The 15,489-nt window shown below is 27.7% G+C and overlaps 1 protein-coding gene across 1 annotated transcript in view; it reads left to right on the forward strand.

The window, feature by feature from the left end:
• The window catches only part of LOC111421518 (extracellular serine/threonine protein CG31145), a 161,378-nt gene that overhangs the window by 144,741 nt on the left and 1,148 nt on the right, over positions 1 to 15,489 (forward strand). The window lies entirely within an intron of this gene.

Below are 15,489 nucleotides of genomic sequence, written 5' to 3' on the forward strand. Positions count from 1 at the left end.
GATAACCTAAAAAAATGTTATACAGGGTGTCACATAAAAACGCTTCAAGCTGTAACTCTGTTATTTACATTCCGATTTTCATGACACAGGTATCAAATGAAATCGTTTTATAAATACTGTAATTCATGCTACAAATAAATTTTTTCCTACGCCATCTTCAATTTCAAGCGATTATTAACTTTTGTTTTTCAAATTGCTGCGTATATTTTTCTTCACGTCTTTGGATAGAGATTTTTTTCGTGAATCCATTGATGTAAGAAAAACATACCGAGCAATTTGAAAATCAAAAGTTGATAATCGTTTGAAATTGAAGATGGCGTTGAAAAAAGTTTATTTGTAGCATTCATCAAGCCATTTCATTTGATACCTTGTTTATAAAAATCGGAAGTTAAATGACAGAGTTACAGCTTACGGCGTTCTTGTGCGACAACCTGTATATACAGGTGTCTTTTTTCTACTAAAATTACATTCAAAATGGATGTATTACACATCAATGGATTTATCATTGATATACAGGGTGATTCATTAGCTCTATAACAAACTTTGGCATATGAAAGGTGATGCGATTCTAAGGAACTTACTAACTAACCTTCTGCTAACTAATCTTCTTCTAACTAACCGTCTGTTAGTTAACAGGTCCATCGATTGTATTATACTTAGCTATTGTATGATATCTATAATGGTTTTCGGCATATATTTCCTTTTAAAAAGTTGATTAGTGTGAACCAATAGATCCAATAGATAGTAATCGATCTAAAACATCCTTAGGATACTTAACACAGATAAAAGTATCGCCAAATTGATTGTATTGTTTTTTGGAAGTGTTTCAAGGACATCACGAAATAGAAATAACCGATCGGTGCGTGTTAAAATGGATCAAATCCATCTGAAAAAATGTTAGACTACTTGATGATACCGGAAGAAGTTAAAAAATTAAATTGGGATGTTTTTCAGAAACTTCTAAATCTTTAAAATATATTCTAGCATATTTTCTAAGCTAACTTTATACAGGGTGTTTCGGTGACTCGGGGAACAAATTTAACCATATATACCTACTAAAGCGTTGAAATTTGGTAGTGTAAATCAACATCATGTAAAAACAATGCTATACAGGGTGTTCCTAAAGTTTGTTCAGAATTTTTTTATTCTATCATAACCGATGTGATTTAGCTAAATCTACACTTGGACATGTTGCATACATAATAGTTATGACAGCTCAGTTCGATTTTCACTTGTCATTGCCAATTAAGATTTTTTTTTTAGTGTTATTGAATTCGGCGCCTAACATTTTTGCATTTAATACGAAAACGGTGGTTTTTATCAATATTCTCTAAGAGTGATAAAAGATTCTAAACTAAATTTACTATTAGAAACTGCAAAAATAAATGTAGGGTTATGATAGAATAAAAAAGTTTTGTGCAAACAAACTTTAGGAACACCTGTATAGCATTGTTAATGATTTTACGTGATATTAGTTTACACTGTACCAAATTTCAACGCTTTACCATAAATAGTGTTTAAGATATTTAGAAAAATGTGTTAAAATTTCCTAACTTTGCCCGCAAACTACATTTGCCACGCCCAGCTTTATGCGTTTGCTGTGGTTTTGGAGGTTATATCGTAGACATATTCATATTATTTTTGAAGTTTTATTTTTTTAGACGTATTAATGTTTATCATGTAACCTCTAAATCTCTAAAAACACACAGCAAACGCATAGTACTGAGTGACAGTTAACAGGGCGTGGCAAATAGTGTGACGTAGAGTGCGGGCAACCAACCCGTAGTGGGCTACAAAAATACAATGCATGTAGCATGTCCTTGACATGTGGTTACATTTGTTCCCCGAGTCACCGAAACACCCTGTATAGCATATTTTCTAATCTAACTTTATACAGGGTGTCTCACGTAACTGGTTCGTTAGAACTTTTTTAGGTTCCAGTATTCGTACAGTTTTTTAAATTTTGGTAGTATGGGTTGTTCAGTCGGAGCTTTCGATCTAAAATATTTTCAAGATGGCTGCCACTTCCGGTCTACCGGAAGTAGACCATAACTTGATAACATTTTGACACACCAATTAGCTTTTTCTATTTTCTAAAAGTATCAAAATCAATTTTTTTAAATGTTTAGAATCATTTTGACTCGCACCAATCAGTATTTCCCATAAATTAAAATTTTTGAAGTGTCTGGAAAGCACCTCAATTAATTTTTTTTAACTTCCTTCGCTTTCATTAAGTAATCTAAACATATTACCAATCGATTTGAATCATTTAGACACCCACCAATTAACTTTTTTTATTTTCTGATGTCTTTAAACACCTCCAAAAAGCATCAAAATAATTTTTTTCGTTTTTGTTATCTTCGTTAATCTTCGTTTATCTTCGTTTAGTTATATTTAATTGAAAAATACATCTAAACAAAATATGAGATCATAAAAAAATGATGTAATTTATTTTCCCGGATTCAATTTCGCGGGTTTTGCGAAAACAAAGGGGTCGAGTGCGTTTCGGACAGTTTTGAGGCCCCATCACGCTCCCGTCTTGCGCAGATAAATATGATTTACCGTGTATATCTCGGACCTTTCACGACAAAGAGATCCTATTTAGGAGCTTCTCATCCTCTATTCAACGGTGATTCATAATTCAGCGGGAAACGGTGGACGTACGGCCAACTTTCCTCTGGGTTTGGTGACAGAAGTGTTAAGCAAACATCCCGAACGTTTGCATTATTAATGCGAAAAAAAAATTTAATGATAAAAAAGAATTGAATGCTTCTTAATTAGGGAATTTTGAGGGTTAATTATCTTGGATCGGGAGGATAAATTTAGATAGATTGGAGATGGGGGTGGTTTAATTAACGTTTAATACAAGTTTTCGTGGAAATTTGGTGTGGTTTTGATGGCGAAATCAAAAACTAGTAATGAAGTAATTAAGATTTATAAAATATATAATTGACAACACACCTTCAAAATCATTAAAAGATTTAATCAAAGATCTAATATTTAGATGACCGATGCTAAACATCTGCACAGTCCGCAACAATTACGCAGAAACTCCTGCAAAAAAGAGAAACGAAGAAAGAAAAAAAAGAAAAATACATAATAAAAAAAAACAAACTTAAGAATGGATGTCAGACGAAATATCAAAAGAGAGAAAAAAAATTTATATATATATAAAACAAACAAAATAAAACAAAATACTTAATACTTAGGAAGTAGAATGGAAACAGCCATGGAAATTGGTGACGACTTCTAGGCCTTATATATGACGCACTCGTCTTCTAACTCGAGGCACCTCCTTGGGTTGTGGTTGGTGCTTTTCCTTCGCTTCCAATAGTTCCTCGTGAGTAGGGCACGGAACTTTTGTAACAAAAGGATACGATTTCCCCCCTCCACTCGTTCTTAGCAGAAAATTTCATACAAAAGTTGTTCTAAATTAAATTCTAAAACGATTTTCTCAATAAAAGAATATATAAAAATTTTTTTGAGACTATGTTCTTAATTATTGATCAAATCAAAAAAATTTATTAACAAAATTTGTTTAGAATTACTTCAGGAACAGTGTTTGTTAATAAAATTTTTTGCTAACTTTAAATTTTAATTTCCCTCTGAATAGTATGCTATCAAAATTAATTATCTCAACAATTATTGTTTTTATTAAAAAATGTTTTAAATAAGATTTGTTTTAATTTCGATTTTGAATCAATTATCTTAATAAAATTTTTTTATATCTCTATTAATTAAGCATCTAAGTATAATTATGTATAAAAACGGAAAAATTATTATTTTGAGGTTATCTCATTAATTATTGATTAAATCAAAAAAAATGTTGACAAAGTTTGTTTAAAATTGTTTCAGGAACAATTTTTGTTAACATAATTTTTTTCTAACTTGAAATTTTAATTTCCCACTGAATAGTATGGTACAAAAATTAATATTTTTGAGGTTATATCCTTATTGTTGATTTAATCAAAAAATTTTGTTAACAAAATTTGTTTAGAATTACTTCAGGAACAGTGTTTGTTAATACAATTTTTTGCTAACTTTAAATTTTAAATTCCCTCTGAATAGTATGCTATCAAAATTAATTATCTCAATAATTATTGTTTTTATCAAAAAATGTTTTAAATAAAATTTGTTTCAATTTCGATTTTGAATCAATTATCTTAATAAAAAATTGTTACATCTCTATTAATTAAGCATCTAAGTATAATTATGTATAAAAACGGAAAAATTATTATTTTGAGGTTATCTCTTTAATTATTGATTAAATCAAAAAAAATTGTTGACAAAGTTTGTTTGGAATTGTTTCAGGAACAATTTTTGTTAACATAATTTTTTTCTAACTTAAAATTTTAATTTCCCACTGAATAGTATGGTACAAAAATTAATATTTTTGAGGTTACATCCTTATTGTTGATTTAATTAAAAAATTTTGTTAACAAGATTTGTTTAGAATTACTTCAGGAACAGTGTTTGTTAATACAATTTTTTGCTAACTTGACATTTTAATTTCCCTCTGAATAGTATGCTATCAAAATTAATTTATTGTTTTTATCAAAAAATGTTTTAAATAAAATTTGTTTCAATTTCGATTTTGAATCAATTATCTTAATAAAGTTTTTTCACATCTCTATTAATTAAGCATCCAAGTATAATTATGTATAAAAACGGAAAAATTATTATTTTGAGGTTATCTCCTTAATTATTGATTAAATCAAAAAAAATTGTTGACAAAGTTTGTTTGGAATTGTTTCAGGAACAATTTTTGTTAACACAATTTTTTTCTAACTTGAAATTTTAATTTCCCACTGAATAGTATGGTACAAAAATTAATATTTTTGAGGTTATATCCTTATTGTTGATTTAATCAAAAAATTTTGTTAACAAAATTTGTTTAGAATTACTTCAGGAACAGTGTTTGTTAATACAATTTTTTGCTAACTTGAAATATTAATTTCCCTCTGAATAGTATGCTATCAAAATTAATTATTTCGATAATTATTGTTTTTATCAAAAAATGTTTTAAATAAAATTTGTTGCAATTTCGATTTTGAATCAATTATCTTAATAAAAATTTTTTACATCTCTATTAATTAAGCATCCAAGTGTAATTACGTATAAAAACGGAAAAATTATTATTTTGAGGTTATCTCCGTAATTATTGATTAAATCAAAAAATTTTGTTAACAATGTTTGTTAAGAATTGCTTCAGGAACAGTGTTTGTTAAAACAATTTTTTTCTAACTTGAAATTTTAATTTCCCACTGAACAGTATGGTACAAAAATTAATATTTTTGAGGTTATATATATATATCCTTATTGTTGATTTAATCAAAAAATTTTGTTAACAAAATTTGTTTAGAATTACTTCAGGAACAGTGTTTCTTAATATAATTTTTTGCTAACTTGAAATTTTAATTTCCCTCTGAATAGTATGCTATCAAAATTAATTATCTCAACAATTATTGTTTTTATTAAAAAATGTTTTAAATAAAATTTGTTTCAATTTCGATTTTGAATCAATTATCTTAATAAAAAATTTTTACATCTCTATTAATTAAGCATTTAAGTATAATTATGTATAAAAACGGAAAAATTATTATTTTGAGGTTATCTTCTTAATCATTGATTAAATCAAAAAAAATTGTTGACAAAGTTTGTTTAGAATTGTTTCGGGAACAAATTTTGTTAACATAATTTTTTTCTAACTTGAAATTTTAATTTCCCACTGAATAGTATGGTACAAAAATTAATATTTTTGAGGTTATATCCTTATTGTTGATTTAATAAAAAAATTTTGTTAACAAAATTTGTTTAGAATTACTTCAGGAACAGTGTTTGTTAATACAATTTTTTGTTAACTTTAAATTTTAATTTCCCTCTGAATAGTATGCTATCAAAATTAATTATCTCAACAATTATTGTTTTTATTAAAAAATGTTTTAAATAAAATTTGTTTCAATTTCGATTTTGAATCAATTATCTTAATAAAAATTTTTTACATCTCTATTAATTAAGCATCTAAGTATAATTATGTATAAAAACGGAAAAATTATTATTTTGAGGTTATCTCTTTAATTATTGATTAAATCAAAAAAAATTGTTGACAAAGTTTGTTTAGAATTGTTTCAGGAACAAATTTTGTTAACATAATTTTTTTCTAACTTGAAATTTTAGTTTCCCACTGAATAGTATGGTACAAAAATTAATATTTTTGACGTTATATCCTTATTGTTGATTTAATCAAAAAATTTTGTTAACAAAGTTTGTTTAGAATTACTTCAGGAACAATGTTTGTTAATAAAATTTTTTGCTAACTTGACATTTTAATTTCCCTCTGAATAGTATGCTATCAAAATTAATTATCTCAATAATTATTGTTTTTATCAAAAAATGTTTTAAATAAAATTCGTTTCAATTTCGATTTTGAATCAATTATCTTAATAAAAATTTTTTACATCTCTATTAATTAAGCATCTAAGTATAATTATGTATAAAAACGGAAAAATTATTATTTTGAGGTTATCTCCTTAATTATTGATTAAATCAAAAAAGATTGTTGACAAAGTTTGTTTGGAATTGTTTCAGGAACAAATTTTGTTAACATAATTTTTTTCTAACTTGAAATTTTAATTTCCCACTGAATAGTATGGTACAAAAATTAATATTTTTGAGGTTATATCCTTATTGTTGATTTAATCAAAAAATTTTGTTAACAAAATTTGTTTAGAATTACTTCAGGAACAGTGTTTGTTAATACAATTTTTTGCTAACTTGAAATTTTAATTTCCCTCTGAATAGTATGCTATCAAAATTAATTTATTGTTTTTATCAAAAAATGTTTTAAATAAAATTTGTTTCAATTTCGATTTTGAATCAATTATCTTAATAAAAAATTTTTACATCTCTATTAATTAAGCATCTAAGTATAATTATGTATAAAAACGGAAAAATTATTATTTTGAGGTTATCTCCTTAATTATTGATTAAATCAAAAAAAATTGTTGACAAAGTTTGTTTGGAATTGTTTCAGGAACAATTTTTGTTAACACAATTTTTTTCTAACTTGAAATTTTAATTTCCCACTGAATAGTATGGTACAAAAATTAATATTTTTGAGGTTATATCCTTATTGTTGATTTAATCAAAAAATTTTATTAACAAAATTTGTTTAGAATTACTTCAGGAACAGTGTCTGATAATAAAATTTTTTGCTAACTTCCCTCTGAATAGTATGCTATCAAAATTAATTATTTCAATAATTATTGTTTTTATCAAAAAATGTTTTAAATAAAATTTGTTTCAATTTCGATTTTGAATCAATTATCTTAATAAATTTTTTTTACATCTCTATTAATTAAGAAAAAAAACTTTCCTCCAATGCCAGTAGTCTATTAAAAGCACTTTGTGAGTCCATATTTTAGGCTTTACAAAACGTTGGTGGAGTTTGCAGATCGGGAGAAAGCGCTCGAGGTGGATTTAACAGAATACCATTCATCAAGCGAAAAACGTAGGCGAACCAAAAACTGGTCTCTAATCGGAATTCACTCTCCATATAAATTTCTAATTAAGATTTATAAAATAGAAAAAAATGTAATTAACCCAATTCTTGTTTCGAAAACTAACTTTTAGTACAACACCTACTTTTTCCAACCTAATTTCCTCCCGGTTTCGGTTACAACCCCCGCGGGAAAAATCCGACAAAGAATCGTTTCGAATCTAGAATTATGACTCACGATCGCGAAAACTTCCCGAAAAGCAATTAATTCGATTCGAAACGTTCACGAATATTGTTATGGCTCGTGTGATTTAGTGTCGGGCGAAAAGATAGAAGGTGAGACGTGGTGCGGCTCCCATCGGTTAATTTAATTACTCAAGTTTCTCCGAGAACGAGGAGCCCGAAATGGTCGGAGGAATATACGGAAACTTTTCCTGGAAAGTATGTGTGTGCAGGCGAAAGAGTCGCCGCCATCGTATTTAGACGGAAAATTGCCCAAGTTTTTCCATCTACAAACGGAGAGGTACACGCCGAGATTGCCGTTATAGGACATTACCGAATAAGTAGTGCTTGTAACATCGCTTTGAGGCAAAAAGAAATAAAAAGGGACGTTAAAATTAAGTTTGGATAAGAGGATAATGTCTTTTTAAGGTTGTTCTTTTTAATTGGGATAGTTTTTTTTTTCTTCTTACAATTAGTTAAATTAGACAAAGTTGGCAGGTTGAAGACCTTTCTCATTTAAATCCTTGGGGTGTCGTGAGTCGGTCCCATTTACACCAAGATTATCCCACTGAAAAGTAATCCGACAACTGCTCATTTGGGATACGGGTAGTGCCAGGTTGGGGTGGAACACGATTTGTATGGCGTGGAAACGACTTTTCTATTTCCACCCACAATCAAAATAAAACTCAAATCATGATAATAAAACTTTTTTAGTTATTTTAAATTAATGAATACGAAGAAATACGAAATTTGAAAACGGATAGACACAGAAAAACGATAAAAACGCCCAAAAACTGTATAGGTGTCCATAAAGTCATGGTGCATAATTGATCAGTCACAGAAAAGCAATAAAACAAGATGGAATTGTTACACAACATAGGTCAAACATACACATAAATTTGTTGGACAAACCCCCTATAGGCAATCTTAGTTTAGATGTGTGTAATGCAATAAATCATCTGATCATGATATGAAACTAGAAAACTTTTCCTTTAATTTGGTGAAGATTTCATGTTTCTATCTTTGTTGCTTTATTTTGATTGGTCAAAGGTGCACCAAGACTTTGCGAACACACTATACAAGGTGTAGCATGCTGTGCACACGACATGTACAAAACAAAAAGAACGTTACTATATAAAATTATTATTGATTATTATCATTCAAATAATAAATAATAAATCGATTCTATCAGTCCTGTGAATGTAGTTCGTATTATTATTTATTAAAATATTAATTTATCTTGTGGACACATATATACAGGGTGTCCCATTAAGGGTACGGAGCGGCTGTATCTCAACAACGGTAAGGCCTAGATGTTTGGGACAAAAATCCTTATAGGCAAAGTGGGCAAGAGAAATAGCTGAAAATTATTTTGAAGTTCGTAATTTTCAAAAATCACAAAAATAGGTCATCGCTCCAGATAACGCCCCCTAATTTATTTGTTTTAAACCAAACGGTCTTACTGAAAATCTTTTAAAAGAGCATAAAATGCTCTTTCAAACGAGACCAAAAATATTCAAATTGGTTGAATGGTTCAGGAGATACTAAAAAGTAAACATTTGAAAACGCGTTGGCTTCCCCCTCCCTTATTATGACAGATATGAGAAATATTGCAAAACAAAAGCGATGCGGTATTATCGAAGCTACTAAATGATGTTGTCAAAGTTATAGCTCATCGTCTAACCTTCCGAGATAGCGGGAATTTTATGTTTCTCTATGGCAGTTACGCCCCCTAGCGGTCAAATTACGAACTTCAAAATAATTTCCAGCTATTTCTGTTGCCCACTTTGCCTATAAGGATTTTTTTCCCAAACCTCTAGACCTTACCGTTGTTGAGATACAGCTGCTCCGTACCCTTAACGGGACATCCTGTATATATCCACACAGGGTGTCTCACGTAACTGGTTCGTTAGAACTTTTTTATCTTCCACTATTCGTAGAGATTTGAAATTTTGGTAGCATGGGTTGTTCATTCGGAACTTTCGATCTAAAATATTTACATTTTTTTACTATAATTGCCAAAGAAAACTTCATGGTATAATTAATGTTTGTAAACAAAACTAACCTTACCCAACATTCCTTCACGCTATAATTGACATTACAAAAGAAAACTTCATGCTATAATTGCCATTACTAATTGCCAAAGAATACTTCATGGTATAATTAATGTTTGTAAACAAAACTAACCTTACCTCACATTCCTTCACGCTATAATTGACGTTACAAAAGAAAACTTCACGCTATAATTGCCATTACTAATTGCCAAAGAAAACTTCATGGTATAATTAATGTTTGTAAACAAAACTAACCTTACCGAAGCGAATTATAAATTCACCCCTAAGAAAATCAGTTTCACTCTGGCCGACGGAAAAGCTAAAACTGAAGAAGTATTGGTACGACAACGATTTATCGTGTTGCTAAATGCCAAAGCAAATAGAACTCTTTTAGGAGCGGATTTCCTTTCCTTGGCAGGGATTGTGTTGGACATACCACATGGCGAGTGGTGGTTCCGCGATGTACCGGAAGTAAAATACCAGTTTTTCTTGAAACTCAATAAAGACAATGAGAAAACCTCAACTACTGCAAACATTAGAAGCTATCGATCGAACTGAAGCAGAAGCTGTTCCTTGTGGGCTTCGACAGGATGAAGCAACGAGACTTACGGAAGAAATCTTCTGAGTCAACTTTTGTTGGAATTCGAAGACATCTTTGGACTTGATGACATTATAGTGGTTTCGAAAAGTTTCAAAGAACACTTAAACCATTTACGAGCCGTTTTCCGTTTTCCGTCAGCACCAATCTTAAGACAGGCAGATGAAATTAGGCAGTATTATTGCAAGGTGAAGCAGAAGACGAAAGACCAGTGGAATACGCCAGCCGTTTATTAACGACGTCAGAGAAGAATTATTCTACTTGATTTGTTTGGTCCATTGCCTACAACGACGAGTAATCACCGTTATGAAAACACAACTAGCGATACTAGTTGGCGAGGACCATTGCGATTGGGTAGATAGACTTCCCAGTATACGCTTCGCTATGAATACGGCTAACAGTTTATCAACAGGAAAGACTCCAGCTTATATAACGTTTGGAAGAGAGCTTCGATCTCCTGGCGATATAACACGAGATCTGCGAGCGATTGTAGAAGCAAAAAATTATGTGCCCCAGATAACTCCGCAATTATTAAAGTTAGCAGATACGTTGCTCGACGCTAAAGATAAAATAGAACAACGACAAGATCATGCCAAAAGGTATGCTGATATTAAACGCAGAGTCTCCCGTTTATAAAGAGGGTGATTTGGTAATGGTGACGACACATCTCCTCAGCAATGCCAAGATGGGGAGAAGTGGCAAGTTTGAACCTGGACGAGACGGTCCATATAAAATCCTACGGGCGCATTCCTGTAACATATCCGGTGACAAATTTAAAATACTCCTCCTGGTTTAAAAACAGAGTATAGACCTTTGATTATATATAATATGGATTGAGCTAACTGAATACATCTACTAACAAAAATGTGGCTCAAGGTGACATCACCTCTAAGTATTATAAATGTTACTTCTAATTGATAGTTTTTTATCTTATAAATTAACGCACGCCCATTATATGTCGGTACGCTTCTATGTCTATCTCGGTTCGATCGCCTTGCGCAAGCTATCTCTCTCGTTGGCTCAATCCATATTATACAGGGTGATTCACATAAGAGCCGACACAGAGGAGGGACATGTATAGCATACTGTTCAGTGGGAAATTAAAACTTCAAGTTAGAAAAAAATTGTGTTAACAAAAATTGTTCCTGAAACAATTCTAAACAAACTTTGTCAACATTTTTTTTTGATTTAATCAATATTTAAAGAGATAACCTCAAAATAATAATTTTTGAATTTTTATACATAATTACACTTAGACGCTTAATTAATAGAGATGTAAAAATTTTTTGTTAAAATAATTGATTCAAAATCGAAATTGAAACAAATTTTATTTAAAACATTTTTTGATAAAAACAATAATTATTGAGATAATTCATTTTGATACCATACTATTCAGAGGGAAATTAAAATTTCAAGTTAGCAAAAAATTTTATTAACAAACACTGTTCCTGAAGTAATTCTAAACAAATTTTGTTAACAAAATTTTTTGATTAAATCAACAATAAGGATATAACCTCAAAAATATTAATTTTTGTACCATACTGTTCAGTGGGAAATTAAAATTTTAAGTTAGCAAAAAATTGTATTAACAAACGCTGTTCCTGAAGTAATTCTAAACAAATTTTGTTAACAAAAATTTTTGATTAAATCAACAATAAGGATATAACCTCAAAAATATTAATTTTTGTACCATACTGTTCAGTGGGAAATTAAAATTTCAAGTTAGAAAAAAGTTATGTTAACAAAAACTGTTCCTGAAACAATTTTAAACAAACTTTGTCAACATTTTTTTTTGATTTAATCAATAATTAAGGAGATAACCTCAAAATAATAATTTTTCCGTTTTTATACATAATTACACTTGGATGCTTAATTAATAGAGATGTAAAAATTTTTTATTGAGATAATTGGTTTAAAATCGAAATTGAAACAAGTTTTATTTAAAACATTTTTTGATAGAAACAATAATTAATTTTGATAGCATACTATTCAGAGGGAAATTAAAATTTCAAGTTAGCAAAAAATCGTATTAACAAACACTGTTCGTAAAGTAATTCTAAACAAGTTTTGTTAACAAAATTTTTTAATTAAATCAACAATAAGGATATAACCTCAAAAATATTAATTTTTGTAGCATACTATTCAGTGGGAAATTAAAATTTCAAGTTAGAAAAAAATTGTGTTAACAAAAATTGTTCCTGAAACAATTTTAAACAAACTTTGTCAACATTTTTTTTTGATTTAATCAATAATTAAGGAGATAACCTCAAAATAATAATTTTTCCGTTTTTATACAAAATTACACTTGGATGCTTAATTAATAGAGATGTAAAAATTTTTTATTAAGATAATTGATTCAAAATCGAAATTGAAACAAATTTTATTTAAAACATTTTTTAATAAAAACAATAATTGTTAAGATAATTAATTTTGATACCATACTATTCAGAGGGAAATCAAAATTTCAAATTAGCAAAAAATTTTATTAACAAACACTGTTCCTAAAGTAATTCTAAACAAATTTTGTTAACAAAATTTTTTGATTAAATCAACAATAAGGATATAACCTCAAAAATATTAATTTTTGTACCATACTGTTCAGTGGGAAATTAAAATTTCAAGTTAGAAAAAAATTGTGTTAACAAAAATTGTTCCTGAAACAATTCTAAACAAACATTGTTAACAAAATTTTTTGATTTAATCAATAATTAAGGAGATAACCTCAAAATAATAATTTTTCCGTTTTTATACATAATTATACTTAGATGCTTAATTAATAGAGATGTAAAAAATTTTTATTGAGATAATTGATTCAAAATCGAAATTGAAACAAATTTTATTTAAAACATTTTTTGATAGAAACAATAATTAATTTTGATAGCATACTATTCAGAGGGAAATTAAAATTTCAAGTTAACAAAAAATTTTATTAACAAACACTGTTCCTGAAGTAATTCTAAACAAATTTTGTTAACAACATTTTTTGATTAAGTCAACAATAAGGATATAACCTCAAAAATATTAATTTTTGTACCATACTGTTCAGTGGGAAATTAAAATTTCCAGTTCGAAAAAAATTGTGTTAACAAAAATTGTTCCTGAAACAATTCTAAACAAACATTGTCAACATTTTTTTTTGATTTAATCAATAATTAAGGAGATGACCTCAAAATAATAATTTTTCCGTTTTTATACATAATTACACTTGGATGCTTAATTAATAGAAATGTAAAATTTTTTTATTGAGATAATTGGTTCAAAATCGAAATTGAAACAAATTTTATTTAAAACATATTTTGATAAAAACAATAATTATCGAGATAATTAATTTTGATAGCATAGTATTCAGAGGGAAATTAAAATTTCAAGTTAGCAAAAAATTGTATTAACAAACACTGTTCCTGAAGTAATTTTAAACAAATTTTGTTAACAAAATTTTTTGATTAAATCAACAATAAGGATATAACCTCAAAAATATTAATTTTTGTACCATACTATTCAGTGGGAAATTAAAATTTCAAATTAGCAAAAAATTGTATTAACAAACACTGTTCCTGAAGTAATTCTAAACAAATTTTGTTAACAACATTTTTTGATTAAATCAATAATAAGGATATAACCTCAAAAATATTAATTTTTGTACCATACTGTTCAGTGGGAAATTAAAATTTCAAGTTAGAAAAAAATTGTTTTAACAAACACTGTTCCTGAAGTAATTCTAAACAAATTTTGTTAACAAAATTTTTTGATTAAATCAACAATAAGGATATAACCTCAAAAATATTAATTTTTGTAGCATACTATTCAGTGGGAAATTAAAATTTCAAGTTAGCAAAAAATTTTATTAACAAACACTGTTCCTGAAGTAATTCTAAACAAATTTTGTTAACAACATTTTTTGATTAAATCAACAATAAGGATATAACCTCAAAAATATTAATTTTTGTAGCATACTATTCAGTGGGAAATTAAAATTTCAAGTTAGCAAAAAATTTTATTAACAAACACTGTTCCTGAAGTAATTCTAAACAAATTTTGTTAACAACATTTTTTGATTAAATCAACAATAAAGATATAACCTCAAAAATATTAATTTTTGTACCATACTGTTCAGTGGGAAATTAAAATTTCAAGTTAGCAAAAAATTGTTTTAACAAACACTGTTCCTGAAGCAATTCTTAACAAATATTGTTAACAAAATTTTTTGATTTAATCAATAATTAAGGAGATAACCTCAAAATAATAATTTTTTCGTTTTTATACATAATTACACTTGGATGCTTAATTAATAGAGATGTAAAAATTTTTTATTGAAATAATTGGTTCAAAATCGAAATTGAAACAAATTTTATTTAAAACATTTTTTGATAGAAACAATAATTAATTTTGATAGTATACTATTCAGAGGGAAATTAAAATTTCAAGTTAGCAAAAAATTTTATTAACAAACACTGTTCCTGAAGTAATTCTAAACAAGTTTTGTTAACAACATTTTTTGATTAAATCAACAATAAGGATATAACCTCAAAAATATTAATTTTTGTACCATACTGTTCAGTGGGAAATTAAAATTTCAAGTTAGAAAAAAATTATGTTAACAAAAATTGTTCCTGAAACAATTCTAAACAAACATTGTTAACAAAATTTTTTGATTTAATCAATGATTAAGGAGATAACCTCAAAATAATAATTTTTCCGTTTTTATACATAATTACACTTGGATGCTTAATTAATAGAGATGTAAAAATTTTTTATTGAGATAATTGCTTCAAAATCGAAATTGAAACAAATTTTATTTAAAACATTTTTTGATAGAAACAATAATTAATTTTGATAGCATACTATTCAGAGGGAAATTAAAATTTCAAGTTAGCAAAAAATTGTATTAACAAACATTGTTCCTGAAGTAATTCTAAACAAATTTTGTTAACAAAATTTTTTGATTAAATCAACAATAAGGATATAACCTCAAAAATATTAATTTTTGTACCATACTGTTCAGTGGGAAATTAAAATTTCAACTTGACATTTAGACTTTGACAGGTTAAAAAATTCTGGATCACTAATATAAGAAGAAAAATAAAGAAATTTTTTAATTAAACGAACGATATTATGCA

The sequence above is a fragment of the Onthophagus taurus genome, chromosome 5, assembly GCF_036711975.1.
Source record: "Onthophagus taurus isolate NC chromosome 5, IU_Otau_3.0, whole genome shotgun sequence".
NCBI classification, from domain to species: Eukaryota; Metazoa; Arthropoda; class Insecta; order Coleoptera; family Scarabaeidae; genus Onthophagus; species Onthophagus taurus.